Here is a 14405-nt window from a genome sequence, read left to right as displayed (position 1 = left end):
AGCACTAGAAATATCCATAAAGAGCTCTTGCCCAGTCAGGATGTTCTGTATCTACCAAGGCTAGCAGTGGGAAGCTTCATTCTGAGCACAAAAAAAATCGGCGGAGATTTTCTTTAGCTGGAGCATCAGAACAGCGGTGAGCCTGAGGAGGGAACGTCGCCGAGCTCTGCCTGCTCTGACAGCCCCCACCCCCCTCTTTCTGACACAAGCATCAGAAGAGCAGAGATTTCCAAAGGCAAGCTCTGCCACGTGAAGGGAGGAAATAAAAGAAAGGCATACGGGTCTGTTATGGGGCAAGATTTTGACTGATTCTCTTATGGATTCTGTGGTTTTCGAGGGGGTAGGGCCATACATCACCCCTTCCCGTGATAGTTCCCATGCTCTGCCCACGTCTCAGATTCACTTAATCAGATGGAAGGAACCTCCAGTTTTCTTCCCATACTACATCAGGTACCCCCGCTCAGCTGGTGAGATATAACATGGGTATAGCACCTGCTAAGGGTTTCAGCAATTTGCTTCGTCCTGGTGATGGGCGATGATGGGAGACCTTCTCTTTAGGGTGGCAGCCAGGTTAGCATAGCTACAAGCTGACCCTTCACGTGGTGAAAATAAAAGGACAGCTTATGCTGTGGAATGGCTGAAGTGGTCTCCTATATATATACATATATTTGAATCAACTTAATGAAAACTTCTTAGAAAAACAAAGATGCACAGGTGGAGGAACCTACTGAAGATCTGCAGGTAAGGGTGGGAGGGAATGGCTGAGAACTTTCTGAAAAAAATGTCCTCTAATCAAAAAATGCTGATTTGCCAGACCCAGAACTTTCAACGGGAAGCTGTACTCTGGTTCAGTAAGTTTCTGGTCGAAATAAGAGACCCTTGTTTGCTGCCTCGGGGCAGCCAGAAGTTCCTGGGTGGGATACTCAGATCCCAAACAGCACACTGCATGTAAGGCTATAGTGCCTTTGAGTTGACCCAGGGAGATGAGAGTCAGCACCCCACAGCCCAGGTGGGTTTGGCATTGCTGACTGTTTCAAAAGGAGAATTTCTCCGGTTGGAGCAGCTCCAGTTCACGTACATAACAACACAACATTAGGCAAGAGAGTGAAAGAGCCTGGGCTGGTAGTCCAGGAATTAGCTCAGCGTGCTGGGAGGAGCAGGTGGAAGTCCCTGTCTCCTCTCAGACTGACGTGCCATTACTTGCACAGAGCGAAACACCTTCAGCCGGGGAGATGAGCAAAGCACCACACCCTCCTCCAACACACCGAGCTGATCCCGGGCTACAGCAGCCTTTTATTCTTGTTCCTACAGAGAAATCATTTTTACCCAGTTCTCCAACAGCTCCAGTGAGCCTTAATCCCTGGCTGTTTACTGCTCTGAGCAGGAAAAGAAAATATGGCTGGCAGCATGCCTTGTTTGAAAGGCCTTGGTAGCACGCTGAAGTAGAACAGGCACAGGGACCTTCCTGAAGCTGTGAGATCTTTCACCCTTCAAGGAAACCATTTTTTCTACCCAGCTCTAACTAGGAACAAGTAGTTGAGAAAAATAAATATAAATAAATAAGGCCAGGGAAGTGTATAGCACTGTATCACTCAATAAAGTGGCCCTATATTTTCAGGAGTACGCTTAAGTAACCGAGTCTCATGATATCTGTAGAAATGCTAAACAGAGCCTCAGGGAAAAGAGTTAGTCAGGGACAGAGCTTTGCAGCGCGCTCAGAGGCAGCCCCAGGTGAGGGAAGCTGTGATTGTTCCTGCTGTCAAACAACACGCAGTGCCATATCCACAGAGGTTTCTCCCTTCAGATCACAAACCGAGACAGCTGGAGATGCCAGGGCTTGTTCCTCACTGTCCCGAAGCCCATTCAGCCGTCCCCTTCTGCGTAAGGGAGGTTTAAAAAGGGAACTGGTTGTGCCACTGGGCGGTCATCCCTGCTGCGTCTACGGTCACTTCGATGGGGGCAGTGGGAAGCTGGCTGCTCTGGGCTCTGCTTCCATCACTTCACTGGGGGTGCTCTAACGTGAGAGTGCCCAGCGTGGGAGCACTGTGTTGGTCTGGCAGCCAGCATCGCTGCTTCCTCGGCCCCTTGCTCTCCTAATGGGCACCAGGGGCATTTTCAAGGGAGGCGTGCAACTAGAGGACCACTGCTGCCTGGAAATTCAAGGCTGGTACCAGGCTTGAGGTGCCACATCCAGTTAGCCCAAGAACCTGGTGTTACTGGTCTTTCCTAGCCCCCTGCTCTGCTCACCACGAAGGTGCTGTGAAGAAGAAGCACACGTGGGACAGGGCCACATAAAAAGGCTGATGGGCTTCATTAGGAAGCCTGAGGAGAACCTTCTGTGCACAGATGTAGGAGAACAGACTTAATCCTGCTTTCCTGTTTCACACAAACTCCTATGTAACTGGATTTTTACCATATTATGTTCTCCTCTAGCACTGCAAACAGCGGGCTAACTCTGCCTGCAAGCCAGCCCTATTCCAGTGGTGACTACAAAGGGTTACTCCAGCAATCTGTAATCTCTCTCCTTTCCTGGTGTGTTGCTGCTCATGCTGTTGGCTCTAATCCCTGGGAGGTGCTGAACACCTACCTTTCAGCATCCGACTCTGAATCGCTATTCTTTAAATAAACACAAACCATAAAACCACCAATAATTGTTTTCTTTATGATCGTATAACTTCTTAGAGAAAATAACTCCCTCCAAATGCCCACATTGGTTGTTTTCATTGCAGTTGTATTACTTTGATGCAGGATTGTTTGAGGCATCTGCATTGTTATTACGCTATGATTTAAATTTCAGTAGCTGCGAGTCTGCCCGTGAGCTTTAAAAGCGCTCACGTCAGCATCGCCTCTGCTTATCTCTACACCGTCACACTGTTCCACTACATCTAACGCCAAAGAAGTGGTTTGTATTTATTTGTTGGGTGTCTCAATAATTTTGGAAGCTGCCAGTGACTTTCCTAATTCAATAATGCTGCTACTACAGTATTAATCATTCATCATATCCCAAAAGCAAAAGTGTAGTGATTTAAGAACAAAAGGATTTAAAGAAAAATAAACACATGACCCACTGTGGCTGCTCTGGGGAAAGGAGCAGTATATGCATGGCAAAGGCAGTAATGAATAGCATCTGCTTTATCTGTGGAAGAGCAAACAGTTGTAGACATTGATCATTTCTCAAAAAGAGTGGTGTTGACCAAAAACATGGAGGAAAGCCATCCAGAAGCTATTTTGTGCAAATGAAGTGCAGATTTGTGTATATGAGTCGATACCCCATTTGCTGTTTCCTTTCATTAAAACCACAACATTAGCACTGGAAAATGATTATAATGGTTACAGTGAAAGCCACTGTAATGCTCAATTCACAGAGAGCTCAGTGAGGGCAGGGAAGGGAAAAAAAGAAATCCTTCAGATCTTAAAAATGTGGGCTTTTGTGCACTGGAGCTCTAGTGGAGAAGGCTCAGGTATTGTCTCTTGTCATAGCCTCACTAGGCTGAAAGTAAGTCACCGGTTGTGTCCTCAGGGCCACGCAACAGCAGGGTGCCATTTCTCAAAGCACCCTGTCACCACCTCAGTCTCCTTGCTGTACTGAGGCCAAATCCTGGCTCTCGCAAGAGCAGCTCCAGCGGGCCGGAGGAGTTCATGGTGTCCCTCGGCTGGCCGTATCCCGAGAAACATTTCAGCCACCTGGATCCCTCTGCGACACCCCGGCACCCCAAACATCTGGACCCTGCCCAGTGCTTCCCCTGGCCTTGTCCCATGCCCAGGCGGAGGGGTGTCCAGGAGCTGTGCAAACTGGTAGTAGGGGGAATGGCTTTGCCTGTGTGAATGGGTTTCTCTCCAGGCATAAATTCCTCCTCGTTATTCAGTACTGGTGTGAGATGCTTGCAGGAGGAGGGTTGCAGGTCTGTGTCCTGTGACGGTGATGTTCAGCCTCGGGCAGGTGACTGAGCAGCTCTTCTTTTTTCCCCTATTTGCAGTTACCTTGTCACTCGCTTTCCCTGTTATTGGGTGACTCCTCCTAAGATTACCCATGCTTTCAGTGCTGGACCTGAGCTTCTCTCCCAACACGACCAGCAGCCAAACTTCCTCTGATCTCAGTGGCACAGGAGAGGAGCCCAGGCTCCCCTGTGCCTACAGCTGTCCATTGAAGTCCTCCTCAAATTGCCTTTCCAAACTACCCCTTTTCCCTGGAGGTGCCCATGGCCAGATCCCACTTGATTCTCACCATCAGGCAAACCTTCCCAAGCCAACAAAGCCCTTCTTTCCCCGAGCAGCAACTCCTGTTCATTATCCCCTCGCTAATGAGGGAGCTTTCAGAAACACAGCCCATAATTATGCTTCGAAAGCAGGGATGCAAAAAGTCCACTGACCAATTTGCTACCCAGGTTGCCCACCCCTTCCCTCATAAGACAGCTCTAAAGGGAAAAGGGAAGGCGAGATCCTTTGGCATCGCTTTCAAATGAAAGTTGAGTTCAGCTAATGGCTGGTCCCGAGAGCTGACTCCCCTCTTGCCTCGTGTGCCGGTTCTCCTATAAAGTTGCAGCCCCACACTTGAGCATAGCTGGGGTTTGGCACACTAATGCTCTACCTCTGCATTGCTGGGAGAGGCCACTGAAAATATACAATCCCCAGACGGGAGCGATTTAGTGAAATTAAAAACAGACAGGGGGCACTGGAACAAGGAGGTGTCAAATGTTCCCCCTGCCCCACGAAGAGTTTGATGTGGCTGCTATGTATACCTGTCTGTCTCCTCTTCACTGCTGTCTAATTTTGAAAGTTAAAATGCACAGAATGAGAGGAATTAAAGCAAAGACACACACACAATCACAGACACGCACATGCGCTTTTAATTGTGTGTTATTACCAGTTAATTTCGGCTTGTCCAAAGGCAGGAAGAAAACAGCCTACAGTGGGACCTGGGCCTCCAGAGGTATTGTAAAACATAACATCCAAAGGCCTTCCTTGACTCCATTGCTTCCTCTAGCCTGCAAAGAATGTATTAATTCACATTGTTTGATTTTTCCAGATGCCGTTGCTTTCCCACTGTAGTCCTTCTATTTTTTTTTTTTGGTTAGAAAATAGCCTCTAATGCACAAGTGAATGATAATGGTGCTGCCTTTTAGCATAGAACCAGCAAGAGAAAAATTAGGAAGTCGAGATGGCTTTTTAAAGGCCCAAGTAACTGAATATCTCAATAGGAAGAATGAATAAAAATGTTTTATTTGAATATATCAGAAGCTTGAAGGCTTCAAGAGAATCGCAACATTGCTTGGGCTCACGGGAATTGAAGGGTGAGCTACGAAAAATTTTTATTACATAAGGTTTTGGAAAGTTATCTGTTCTCCACCTCCTCTTTTCTAGTAGTAGTAATGATAACAGAATGTGAAACAAAGGTGTCACTGAAGCAAATGGTAGAAGAAAAGCAAATACATTACCATACAGTATAAATCTATTACTGCCAAGCGATAGAATAAAATTTACATTTCCTTTTAAATGATAGGAGTAGAAAAAATTGTAGACTTAGACTTCCAGAATTTAGAAATGCAGGATGATCCAAGATTTATGGACCAGTGGGAATCTTACCTGCTCCCATTAGATCCATCAAATGGCACCTAAAAATAAAATGGTAAAAGATCAGGAATATGTGTGCAGATAAGGCTCGACATAGATTTTGCAGAGATGAATCGTACCTCCCTAATCTCTCTGAATCTTTACCCGTGCCCATGGGTGGTGGACAGAGGCAAGCCAGCCCACCGTGCTCCTGGACTTCCAGGAAACCTCTAACAACACACACGAAGTTATGGAAAAAAACAAACCATCATGCAAGTTAAGCTGAATCTTTCCGTCAATCAAAGCTGGCTTGAACACAAGAAGCAAAGCAGTCTTTATACCTAGTGAATAAACAATTACTCACATAGGGATTAAATGGCTAGCTTTTGACAAAGTCAAAGGTTTAGTAGCATTGAGATGCTCCATTTACTAGGATCAGTGTCATTATTTACTATCCTATTACTACTATGTTACTGTTACTACCATGCCTGCTATACAAGTGGGCAGTATGATGAAAAATGAACAGTGGACATAGCATTGTTTTTTCAGCCTGTGAAAAGAGCATTTTGAGAATATTCACATGGCCACAAACAGACTAATGAGTAATGAAACGACAGCTGGAATGTAGCATTGATAAAATATTTCTATATACATTTTGAAAACAAAACAAAACAAAACAACAAAAACACCTTTTTCCAAAGAGACCTACATTTAAATACAGATTTAGAGGGGAGCCCTAGGAATCCTAGCTGGCAGTTCATTGAGGATGCTCCGTTAACACGAAGCAGTAGATTGAATCCCTGGACAAAATAATGGGGTGCATAAAGAACGGGATAGCAGAATGCTGTTATGTAAAGCACTGCTAGAGCTTCCTCTGGCACTGCGTGGATGGGACTGGTTGTTCTGTCTGCAGAAGCAGAGGGGTTTGGAAATGAGCTCAGAAATTACTCTGACTCACTAGTGGAGAAATTGGAAAGCTGGGACAGTTTCTCTTTGAAATGGATAGAAGGAGAAAGGGATATGATAAATGAAGAGAAAATAGTCATTGTACACCTTTCATGCGCAGCAAAGGGTGGACATGATGGAAATGAAAGGTGGGTAATGCCAGAGCACGAGGAGGCAAGCCTCCTGCCCCCTGGGCACTCACACTGCCTCTGGACCGTTGGCTTTGCCAAATGCGTACTGCTCCAGCCACAAATTCAACACCACCCAAAGATGCATGGAGCTTTCTTTTGGACAATAAGGCTCTCTGTAATGACAGTAATTAAGGCTGAGGAAAACAACAACAGAGAATGATAAGGAAACTCATACTTCAAGTTGGTCACTCACTATTTTAGGGATTATTCTGACATCTTCGTTGGGCCATGGACCAGGCAGGTAATATATCTGGTTATTGTGAACTCTATCAGGTACAGAACAGTGAGCAGATGGATCTGGGGGATGTTCCAGAAAAATAATTCCCACATTATTATCCTGCCTAAGCTGTAAACTTACACTTTTGTAAGGCCATCTGATAGCAATTGAGTGTCAGTTTTAACAGCCATGGCTCTCCTCCTATATTTTGTAATGCATTTTTATTAAGACATAAATAACTAGGATTTTCCAGATTGAAGGCTGAGTATTATTTCTATCTGGAGAGCTGCTGATAAATATATATTTTTAAAATTGCTAACCTCATTTTAAAATCAGATCGATTCATTAAATGATGGAAAATGGCTCAAGAAAGACATGCCCCGCTTTAAGCCCTCTGCTTCTGTTCTGTAACTTTTTACAACACACCAGATCTGGGATCCAGACAGATAGGACGCTTGGTATATTTTATTTTCTTCAAATACTCTGTATTTAAAATACTACTCCAGTGGTTTCTGACAACTGCTTAGGGCAATTTTGCTTAGCCTAGCGGAATGTCCTGGAAACTACTGGCAATGATTTAGCTCCCAAAATTGGAACACATTTAGCAGAGACAGAAAGCCTATGAACAAATAATGGACAAATGCCAGAGTAAATAAATGTGGTTCATGAGCTGTGGTCAGAAATGTCTCTCTTTCAGTATGCAGTGCAAATCTTTTGCCAACATTTACCATAAAGTTATTACACAAAGCAGTTTTTCCTCTCAGTAAGACAAACTCAATGAAAGACTGCTTCTAGTCTAGCAGCCTACCATTAAGGCTGCGATAGCCTGTCATGCCAGAAGAAAACCTGTGTGCAGCGGTCTCATTTCAAGCTGCGCTGTTCATTTTGTTAGTCAGGCTTCTGTGCAAAGCAGAGAGGGAGCGAGGCAGAGGCTCCTCACGGTTCAGCACTCCTTCAGGAGACCACGACGGGCCCCAGAGCGAATCCCGGCCCTCTCATCTCCCAAACCCAACTCTTGGCCTGGCTGCCCAAGTCCTTTAGCACTCCACAGGGCTGTCCTCATGGAGGGAGGCGTCCCCGGCATCCCCACCGTCTTGCAGCACCGCTTTCCTCCTCACGCACCCCGTCTGTGGCCATGAGACGGGAAAGGGCATGGGTAAATCGGCATCACGCTGGTATTGCTATTGTTTTCAGAAGCCAGCTCCTTCACCGTGTTTTTCAGGATGACTTCAAGCTTTGCGCTGTGCAGTCCCTGTGTAGTCTGCTGGTGTTTTGTTCTGCTTTCTGGTCCTGGGTCTCAGTGGATAGGACTTTGCTCTGCTCTCCCATAGTCACAGCCATCCTTGGAGGAGGTGACCGATGGCATCTTCACAGTTCTGCAAAGAAACCGAAGAATTTGCAAATCCTCTCTGTAACATTAGGAATCCCGACTCAAAAGCTACACAGCCAGAGGTGGCTGTGATTGGCCATTTCCCCACCAAAAATGCCTTACCAGCTACCAACTTCCCACTGAAATAGTAGGAGGAAAAGAAGGGTGGAGGAAGGGCTCGGTCTGGGGTTGAACCAACACCAGGTTAAAATAGACAAGGAACCCAAATTACATTGTTCTGCTCTGTGTAGTTTTCCTTGTACTAATATGTGGAAAAGCAGAAACAGAGCCTAAATTCATCTCTGCAGGCTGCCTGTCGGTGTCAAGCCCGTGTGTCAGCCCGGGCACACAGCCACGCAGAGCGATAATGAGCCCCATCTCTTGGCACGTGAGTGAGAGGGCATCTGGTTGAAGAAGTGAAATCCTAATTATTGATTAAGTAATCAATGTTATCACCCTATCTTTCCTACCGCACGTGCAGATATATGGCCGCACACTGACCCCTAACAGCTAGAGAAGTGTAGGAGTGAAAGCAGAAGAGGAGTCCTACTAGAAAGAGTTAACGGGAATCTTGTCATTTGCAACTTTATGCAATTATTAATAGATGTTGTTCTAGCAGTTTTCTGTATTTTCACTGCTGACAGGATCCAGGCAAACAAAGCTAAATGATTTCAGTGACACCAGCCAGAAGCTGAATTGCAGCTACAGAGTTAGAAACCATGCTACTTTTTAAATTCAGAGCATTTCTGTATATGAAAATCTCTAAGCCCACTCAAGCTGTCTCTAACTAGAACTGAACAAATTTGCTTTACTCTAACCCTATTCCTCTAATGAACATACATCATTCTGTGCTGTGCCCGGCAGATGTAATAATAGCAATGTCTGGCGAGCTTCTGCAAGGAGCCCTGCAATAAAAGCACCTTCCCCTCCCGCCAAGTTAAAAGAGAACAGGCTGACATGTATTGGAAATGCACGGGCAGTATAATGATAGCAAATTGCTTTGAAAAGAAAAAGGTTGCGCGGCGCACATGTCATTTCAATCCACGGCTATGAGGCAGTGCTTCAGCTCCATCCTTTGTGCTTCCCTCCAGACCTACCCCCTCCCTCACCCTGCCTTTGGGGAGAGCTGTCCCTGCGCTGTAGATCAAAAGCAGCATCCTCACTACAAAGGAGAAGGGAGCCCGCAAATTCCTGCCAGCCCCTAAACTCAAGAAGGGGCAGCCTGGTCCCCCCCTTCATTATTATTTGAAGAGGACATTGGAAAAAATCATTCCTTTTGGTGCCTCCCGATGAATTCCTCTGACTGGGACGTTCCTGCTAGTGCCTGTTTTCCTGCTAAGCCCCATCCAGGCTGTGCCATGAGGCTTTTGTCACAACAATGGTTCTTCTGAGATGGTGACAGAACATCTTCTAACACCCAGAAAAATGGGGCTTAGCCATTATTGCTAGAATATATTTAAGCCCTTTGGGAGATTGCTATTGAAAAGGCCACGGATGCTGATTATCGTTTTTTTATTCTGATGTCTAACAAATATAAGGATCGTCCACAGCGCTAAGGACGAGCGTAGCTTTCGGTATGCCAAGTGGGCGACCGCCGTGGTCCTGAGCTGCCGGGCACGGCGAGGGAGATCATGTTATCCCCTTATTTATCCCTCTGCACTCTTTCCTCATCCACCCTCTACTTCCTTGACCCCTGGGCTGTGTTTGTGCAATTCTGAATGCATTTTACAAAGCACTGTTTTTATTTTCGCTCAAAACTGTTAGGCTTTTTCAGCTGCGTGAAAAAAAAAAAAACAATTGCGAAATGGTGTAAATCACACTCATCCACCTTTCTGATGTGTAATGCGGTCAGAGTATCTGGACATTGTCAGGGCATTGTAGCACATATCCCAGAGTGACTTTGTTATAAGAAAGGAGTTTAATTTTTTCCTCTTTTGTAACCTTGTGAAATTTCCACATTAAAAAGCAATCACATCTTTCAAACCAGCAATGATTGTGTTTGGCATAATGGCTGTAAACCCCCAGTGTGCAGGGCTGAGCTTGTTTTCACTAAAACGAAATCAGCTTTCAAAATAAATGATCTGCAACAACATTATATTCCCCAAATCTTATAATCCTATTAACAGGGTTGATTTCTTTTTTTTTTTTTCTTCTTCTTCTTCTTTTTTTTTTTTCCTTGCCACCAGACTGACAAGATTGGCCCCATTTCAAGGGATAGAAACAGAAAGTCGGTTGAGGATGCAGCCAAGACATGCACTGAGAGCCTAGGACCAGCCCTGCCAGGGCCTGCGGTTAGAAGCTCTTAACGACTATTGTAAGCCCTTAAATATAATCATCTGTATTTCACCTCCACCTAATGTACTTCATGTGTAGCATGTTTATCTGTTCGCACAGCCTTCCGAGAGACTCAACAAACAGCCCTGCTGGACGGAGCGGGTTGCCATGACTCTCCCGATGAATGCGACTTCTATCAAAATGACATCGCGGTGCCAGTGCGGTGGAGGAAAATGTGTCCAAATTAGCCCGGACACAAATCTCTTTGCCAGAAGTGGAAATTACGTGGTAATATCAAAAGGCGACCTTACTTATATGTAATTCCAGGTTTCTCTGCAAGTGTTTTTTTTGGAAAGAAGCCAGGAGGGCTGAATCTCCCGCTGCTCTCGCCGGTCCTGCCCGCTGTGCCTTTGCCGCCGAGGGACGGGGCCCTCTCCTCCCGCAGGCACGGCACACCTTGGAGCACTTTGCTGTCCTATGCCGTGGCCAAAAAGCGCAGTAACAGGCCCAGGAAGAAGAAATACGTGTGATGATGTCAGAGCCCCCTGCTCGGAGGCTCCCAGGGTGAATGGAGAGAGGTTATTGCTGTGTGCCCTGCTGCTGCTGCTGCTGCCTGGCTTGTTCACCAAATGGCTTTGTGACAGCTTTAGGTGAGATTTAAAAGTATCAGGTAAAAAAAATAAATATATATATATATATATCCAGGTAAAGAAATAAGATTATAAAGGTTTAAAAAAAAAAAAAAAGGATTGTAAAGCAAAAAGGTACAGTCCCCTCAGTGAAAACACACCTGCTTCTCTTCCCCTTGCATCCTGCTGCCACAGGCAGCTGAAGCACTTCTGATGACTGCACGATGAGTAAGTTACTGACCTCAGGCCAAACCTGCTCCCACTGCCACCCGGGAGAGGTGTGCTTTTGGCAGTGCTGGGAGCCCCTCAACTGGCATCGCAGTCCCGGTTATTTAAAAAAGAGTACTGAGAGCCCTGGGATATAGATCTGGGCTTAAAAATCAGGAAATCTAGGAAACGGGGACGTTATTTTATCTGATTTCTGATTTTTAAGCCTCTAGAAGATTATACAGCTGAGCTTTTTTTCTATAACCAAGAAGATTTGAGTCGTCAGAAAATAAACAAAGGAAAGCCGATATTCTGCCAGCCTGTTTCTGCCAGGAGCTGGGATTTCAGCAGGGCAAACTATCCCAAGGCTTGCGAGAAAACCTCCGGGGCTGCAGCATAAGTCGGCCCACAGACTGATCGACATTTTCACATCCGGCTGCAATTCTGCAAATAAATGACCTTCTGGGGAATTGTGTGCAAGTTCCCGGCCCCCCGGCTGTGAATGGGACCTGGTATTTAAAACTGCTGCTTGGGCAGGTAATTTCAGGATCAGACTCAAAAATTCTTACAGTCTCTTCCACTATTATGATTTTAATAACTGCAGCTAAGGGCAGGAATTTTCCATGCGAATTGCTGTTGGGATGTTATTATTAGCCTTCCGATAATAAATAAACACACTGTGGAGGATGGGTCCAAGCTGCATGGGTTCACTGCATTCATTAAATTCCTGTACTGCTCCTCAGGTGCGAGACCAGATACTAAAATTAATAATATGAATAAGTCAAGGATTTGCCTACAGTTTCTCCAGTGCACTCTGCTTAGACACAGGCTCTTTTCTGACCAAATATTTTATTGCAGTGTCCACTGACACTCACAGGCACCTCAACTTGTCTTCTCTGGAATTGTCTGCATTCTCCTTGCAGACCTCCTGGTGAGATCACAGTGAGGATTTGTTTGGAAATTACATCTAGATTGTGCCTGTTACACAGTTCATTTTTTTCAAAAAAAGATAAATGACTCAAAAGGCTGCCTGGTTTCAAGTATTGGAACTTATTAAGTCCAGTAATATCAGTGGAAGAACCTAATGGTGTGTACAAAACAGAGCAGATCCGTCACAGGGCTTCTGCCCTTGTTTCAACAAAACGATGAGTGCTTCAGATCGCTTAATATCTGGGTCGGTTAGACACGGCCTCGTTTCCCTTCCCGCCAGAGCAAACCCCTCCGTGCCTTTTGATGCTGGAGGGGGCAGAGCGAGTGCAGACTGCTGCGTGCCGAATTAGGCATTTGGATAAATATCTTGCTGAACTGGAATCTTTCTGTGAAAGGCTGGATGTGAGCACTGAAGTGTGGTGCTGACGGTGGGGCTGTATAATCTTTTTCTTCTCAGAGCTCACCATCCAAGCGCAACGCTGTAATAACAAACTAATGTAGGCAGGCAGCAATCTGGGGAGAAATCTAGGTGAGATTTGCAGAGGAGCAAAGGAGATTGAGATGCACAACAAGTCTCACTTTTTATTTGGGTTTTGGTGAGTTCAGATCCTTAAACAGGTACGATAATGTCAGTTTATAAGCTAGTTCCTAACTATCAAGATTTTACCATAAACAATGGTAGAAAAAATGTACGGGAATAATTATGAAAAATATACTGACATTTTCCTTTTAAGAAATTTCAGCTTTTTCCTGAAGAAACAGTTTTCTAAGGCAATTTACTCAGACAATAATAGAAGCGTATTTATGTAGCTGAAAAGATTAGTAACTCTCTTGAGAGAAAACAGATTCCTTCCAGCCGTCAGGAAAGCGCTGCAAGCTGCAGCTGCAGAGGGGAGGAATCAGATCCCGCGCCAGGCAGGACCTCCTTACACCCCAGCTCTGCCTTCCACTGGCAGACCCCGGCGGCCGTGCGTATAGGCGAGGAGCCTGACGGCTGGTGTTTGCACTGCAGAAGTGTTCAGTCAGCACGGCATAAACTTCTGAAGTGCTCTCCAAACAGGCGGAGGGCTCGCTGAAGTTTCCTCTCCGGTTGTTCCGAAGCCCCAGCCAAAAATCTCAGTGGGATTTCCCGGAGGAATTGCAGACTGAGCGCCTCCGTGCTGCGGCAGAATGGGGCTGGAGGTTTGTGCCTTTGCTGCCTCTCTGGAGGGCTCCTGGGACGGATTCTGCTTGCCACAGGCTGGTTGAGGCTGTCACCAGCCCCACTTTGCACGTTCACTGTCATACCGTGTCCCTTGCCCCACTGTTTTCTCTTTTGTCATCCCTCTCACTGCATTATTACCGTCTTTCACCGCTTCACAGAGACTCTGTAAAGGTTATTTTCCTTAAAGCTCAGTGCCCAGAGTCACTTAATTACATGTAATCTCAGCCTTTGTTCCAAATTAAAATTCTCGGCCCTGGTGATTGTAGTGCGAAGCTTGTGCATTTGAGCACTGGGGCTTGTGGAAGGCAAATAAAAATACCTAGTGCATATATATTTAATTTCATGGTTTATGGGTGGGAGACTAGTGTTTCGGTATCACAAGGTTGGCAATAGTCTGTTTGGTTTCAAACCAAGCTAAGAAGGCTTTTATAACATAGTTCCAGCTAGACTGACTTTTCTTCTCTTGGCCCTTGTTTATTTCTGGAGCATGATGTGCTTGTGGCTTGGCAAATGAGTCTCTCTGGACCATTGTAATACTTTATTGGTGCACATACAACTATTGGGACAACAGCTGTAAACCAGAAGTGAATTCTCATTTTCTTTTTGTTTCATAGTCTGGCATGGTAGGCATTATAACCTTGGTATTTTCTGAAAAGGCAACAAAATGGTTTTAAAAGTCTTACATTTTCTGGTATGAAAAATATGGGCAGAGAAAACAAACACCTCCAATCAGCAGCTTTTTCAGCCTAATGGCCCATTCTAGGGTGGATGCCTTATACCTCTCTGTGCCTGCAAAGCCACATATTTCTTTCTGAGCCTTACTCTAAATGTAGGGGTTATACTAGGCCAAATATGGTTGTCCTCAGCTAGATTTTATCTGTATTTTGTG

This window comes from Anser brachyrhynchus (genome assembly GCF_964034855.1).
Source record: "Anser brachyrhynchus genome assembly, chromosome: 2".
NCBI lineage: Eukaryota > Metazoa > Chordata > Aves > Anseriformes > Anatidae > Anser > Anser brachyrhynchus.
This window is presented reverse-complemented; position numbering follows the sequence as displayed.